The sequence below is a fragment of the Lampetra fluviatilis genome, chromosome 60 (genome assembly GCF_964198595.1).
Source record: "Lampetra fluviatilis chromosome 60, kcLamFluv1.1, whole genome shotgun sequence".
Classification (NCBI taxonomy): Eukaryota; Metazoa; Chordata; class Hyperoartia; order Petromyzontiformes; family Petromyzontidae; genus Lampetra; species Lampetra fluviatilis.
In genome coordinates this window covers 4,990,580-4,995,579 of record NC_136334.1, presented here as the reverse complement: position 1 = coordinate 4,995,579, position 5,000 = coordinate 4,990,580, and the positions used below count along the sequence as shown (strand labels likewise).

General features: G+C 53.1%; 1 long non-coding RNA gene across 1 annotated transcript in view; it reads right to left on the bottom strand.

Moving 5' to 3' along the window:
* LOC144950914 (uncharacterized) overlaps nucleotides 1-4,429 on the bottom strand; it is a 12,143-nt gene extending 7,714 nt beyond the window's left edge. Inside the window, exon 1 of the long non-coding RNA XR_013640428.1 lies at nucleotides 4,191-4,429. This is a non-coding gene — a long non-coding RNA (uncharacterized LOC144950914). The remainder of the gene's footprint in view (nucleotides 1-4,190) is intronic.
* Between the last annotated feature and the right edge of the window lie 571 nt (nucleotides 4,430-5,000).

The following is a 5,000-nucleotide window of genomic DNA, read 5'->3' as shown; positions in this document are numbered from 1 at the left end:
TCGCAAACGGGTACCCGATACCCGGCCGGGTACGGGTACGGGTACCCGTTTGCGACCCTGGTGCGGCCGGGTACGGGTACGGGTAGGCCGTGAGTCACTGGTGACTCACCGTTTGTCACTCATTTCGGGTAGGGTATGGGTACGGGTAGGGTACAGGTACGGGTAGGGAACGGCTACCGTACCCGGCCGGGTACGGGTACGGGTAGAGTACGGGTACGGCACCTTTGTCTCCCCAGTCACACGGCACAGCAGCAGAAGCCCGTGCCATTGTGGGCGGCCGTGGAGATCGCTGCATTCCGTCAATCCGCGGCTCCGGCGTGGAAGTGGCACGAGCGTCGGATGAGCCGATTTTGAACGAGTAGACGGGGGCTCAGATCCGTGCTCGCACCACCGCCACCAAGGGCTTCATACTCTTAGTTTTTTGGTAAAGTCACGTGGGTAGAAAATCAAATAAACGCCCTCCCAGTCCTTCACATCGTTGCCTCACAGTCCACAGCCCGCCCCCACACTCACCATGGCCCCCCTCACTCCATCCCCAGCAACGATATAATTCCTCGTTACAGCCATCTCTGAGACACAGCTAAGCGGTTGTGGTGCTTTCGCTACATTGTCCCCATCCGAAGAAGGACGCTTGTGTGTCGCCCGAAACGTCGCGATTTCATTGAGTTGTTTTCATTGATTTGATTTCATTGTTTTACCTACGTGACTTTACCGAAAGAACCTCAGAGTATGAGCGAGAGACACATTCTTAGGTTTTTTCGGTCAAGTCACGTAGGTGAAAAATGGAATTCAAATTGATAAAAGTAATAATATGAATAAAATAATTTAAAAAATCACGACGTTTCGGAGGCAACACAAGTCTCCGTCATCAGGTGGGACCGTCACAGCCAGATTGACTGTATCAAGTGAAGCAAAATTCCAAGAGACGAGCTCTTAAATACAAGTTAAGGGGTAGGGGCTTATCTGAATGTGGTAGCCAATGAATGGAACGTGTTGGGGGTGGAGTGGGCGGGGTAGCCAATGAATGGAACGTGTTGGGGGTGGAGTGGGCGGGGCTAAAAGAGAACATTCTAGATTTGAAGCTTTCGTGACTGCAATGATTCATATTCTTACAGTTTTTTCGGTAAAGTTACGTAGGTAAAAAAGTAATTAAAATTAATAAAGTAAAATAAAAATGAAATAAAAATCACGACGTTTCGGAGGCAACACAAGCGTCCTTCTTCAGGTGGAACCGTCACAGCCAGATTTGCCAAGGGGTTTTGCGAGGCGAGCTCAACTCAATTAACTCCCTTTTCGTGTTTTGCTTCTAAGCCTCGCGCCGTTATTAGCCTTGAACCCTAATGATCAACTGCTCGCCAATGGAATCGAACTCTCCCTCTCTGCCATTGATTGAAACAAACGCGCAGCGTTCTCATTGGTCGCTTTTGGCCCCCACCCCCCCATATCCTACCCACCCTACCCCCCCCCACCCTACCCCACCCACCCTACCCACCCCCCACCCTACCCCCACCCTACCCCCCCACCCTACCCCTCCCACCCTACCCACCCCCCACCCTACCCACCCCCCCACCCCCCCCACCCTACCCCCCCCACCCTACCCACCCCCCACCCCCCCCCACCCTACCCCACCCCACCCCTCCCACCCTACCCCTCCCACCCTAACCCACCCCCCACCCTACCCCTCCCACCCTACCCCACCCACCCCCCCACCCTACCCCCCCACCCTACCCCCCCCACCCCACCCACCCTACTCCCCCCCACCCTACCCCCCACACCCTACCCCCCCCCACCCTACCCTACTCATTCATTCAGACGCTGTCTTCCCGACAGACCTGTTCTTCACCTGAGGACGGCTGCTTGCGTTGTGGCCGAAACGTCGTGAGAATTATTTTATTATGTTTGAATTTTTATTATTATATTATTTCCCTTCTACGTGACTTTACCGAAAGAACCAAGAAGATGAATCCCTGCAGTCACGAAATCTTCAAATCGAAATTTTATTATGTTTTATTTTTATTATTTCATTATTTCCCTTCTACGTGACTTTACCGAAAGAACCAAGAAGATGAATCCCTGCTGCAGTCACGAAAGAAGCTTTAAATTGAAATTTGAGGCTAAAGCTGTCAAGCAGATGGGAGAGAACAAAGATAGGGAGCTTCCACAGATTCCTGCTGCTGAGATTTACAAACATGGAGGATGACGCCTCTACTAGGACACACGCACTCCCTCGTGGCCCGGATCTGGGATGACTAAGACCTTGCCAAACGAGCTGAATGGTTCCAGATTAGAAGTTTTCCGTGACTGCAAGGATCCACACTCTTTGGTTCTTTCGGTAAAGTCACGTGGGTAGAGAAAAAATGAAATAAAAAATAAATAAAAAAGTTAAAATAAGTAAATTAAATCATATTCTTGGTTCTTTCGGTAAAGTCACGTAGAGGGGAAATTGTTTTATATTTATATTTGTATTATTTTATTACTTCCCTTCTACGTGACTTTACCGAAAGAACCAAGAAGATGAATCCCTGCTGCAGTCACGAAAGAAGCTTTAAATCAAAATTTAAATTAAATCACTTTCATTTATTTTCACTGTTTTTTAATCTTTTTCCATTTATTTTTTCTTTACCTACGTGACTTCACCGAAAGCACCAAAGAGGATCAACTGAAAGATGCCATCATTGTCACCGTCTTCAAAGAAGGCGACGTGTCAGACTTCGACGACTACAGACTGAACCTCTCTTCTTGGCCGCCGCTTAGAAAAATACTGTCACGAATCCGACTAAACACACTTCTGACAATTGTTTTTTTTTACCCTTCTATCTGGCAACTAAACTGACAACCTTTTTTACGAGGAGTCATGTTTGCATAGACCACAATACCTGCAGTCATAATGCAAAAAAAACACAACTCTGATAATGTATGCACTGTCCTTGAGGTTCCAATGGTGTAGATGCTTGCCCCGAGCTCTCATACTCTGATGGTGCATTGTCTTTGAGTTGTGCGCCTTTTGGCGTCATCTGGTCCAACACCATGTGAGACTAGGCTCTAAGGAAAGCTGTCTCGGGTGTGGACCAATCAACTTCATGGACAGTGCGCATTATCAGAGTTGTGTGTTTTGTTTGCATTACGACTGCAGGTATTGTGGTCTATGCAAAAATGACTCCTCATAAAAAAAGGTGTCAGTTTTGTTGCCAGATAGAAGGGTAAAAAAAACCAATTATCATATTTTTTACTGACAAATGAGGTTCCAATGGTGTAAAGACTTCTGACACTTGTTTATAAACTCCTTCCTGGGGGGGGGGGGGGAGCAGAGGTCGCAACCCGGGTACCCGATACGCGTACCCTACCCGATACCCGGCTACCCGTACCCGGCCAGGTACGGGTACCCGTTTGCGATCCTGGTGCGGCCGGGTACGGGTAAGGAATCAAAACCTGTATGCGACCTCTGGTTGGTGGGTGAGTGAGTGGGTGCGTGGGTGAGTGGGTGAGTGGTGTGGGTGGGTGAGTGGGTGGGTGGGTGGGTGAGTGGGTGGTGGGTGAGTGGGTGGGTGGGTGGGTGAGTGGGTGGGTCGGTGGGTGAGTGAGTGGGTGGGTGAGTAAGTGAGTGAGTGGGTGGGTGAGTGGGTGGGTGGGTGAGTGAGTGGGTGAGTGGGTGGGTGAGTGAGTGAGTGGGTGAGTGGGTGGGTGGGTGAGTGGGTGAGTGGGTGGGTGGGTGGGTGGGTGAGTGGGTGGGTGGGTGAGTGGGTGAGTGGGTGGGTGGGTGAGTGGGTGGGTGGGTGGGTGAGTGGGTGGGTGAGTGGGTGGGTGGGTGAGTGGGTGGGTGGGTGGGTGAGTGGGTGAGTGAGTGAGTGAGTGGGTGAGTGAGTGGTGTGAGTGGGAGAGTTTGCGACCCTGGTGCGGCCGGGTACGGGTACGGGTAGGCCGTGAGTCACTGGTGAGTCACCGTTTGTCACTCATTCCCAACGTCTTGTCTCTTCTCACAATTCAAGTTCCTAGAATCCCACCCGCGCCTGCAACATGGCTTCATCCCAGAGGTCGCAATCGGGTACCCGATACCCGTACCCTACCCGTACCCGGCCGGATACGGGTAGGGTACGGCCGGGTACGGGTACCCGTTTGCGACCCTGGTGCGGCCGGGTACGGGTACGGGTAAGGAATCAAAACCCGTTTGCGACCTCTGTGGTGGATCTCACCTGGGCCCCCGTGATGAGCGGCTTGATGTTCTTGATGAGCACCTCCTCGTAGTTTCCGTAGTCGGCGAACATGACGACGGCCGTGGGCTGGGTGGGGTGCATGTCATGCACCACGGCGTGGTAGTACTGCAGGCAGGCGGAGGCACGGCACGGGGTCACGCACACGCCACGCACGCCACCCTCACCACCCTAGCCACCCTCATCAGCATCACCACACTCACCACCCTCGCCACACTCACCACCCTCGCCACCCTCACCATGCACACCACACTCACCACACTCACCACCCTCGCCACCCTCATCAGCATCACCACACTCACCACCCTCACCACCCTCACCACACTCATCAGCATCACCATGCACACCACACTCACCACACTCACCACCCTCGCCACCCTCACCACCCTCACCACACACACCACCCTCACCACACACACCACCCTCACCACCCTCACCACCCTCGCCACCCTCACCACACTCACCATGCACACTACCCTCGCCACGCACGCCACCCTCACCACCCTCACCACCCTCACCACCCTCACCACCACCACCCTCACCACCCTCACCACACTCACCACCCTCACCACCACCACCATCATCACCATCATCACCCTCACCACACTCACCACCCTCACCACCACCACCCTCACCACCCTCACCACCCTCACCACACTCACCACCCTCACCACCACCACCATCATCACCATCATCACCCTCACCATACTCACCACACTCACCATGCACACTACCCTCGCCACGCACGCCACCCTCACCACCCTCACCACCCTCACCACCCTCACCACCCTC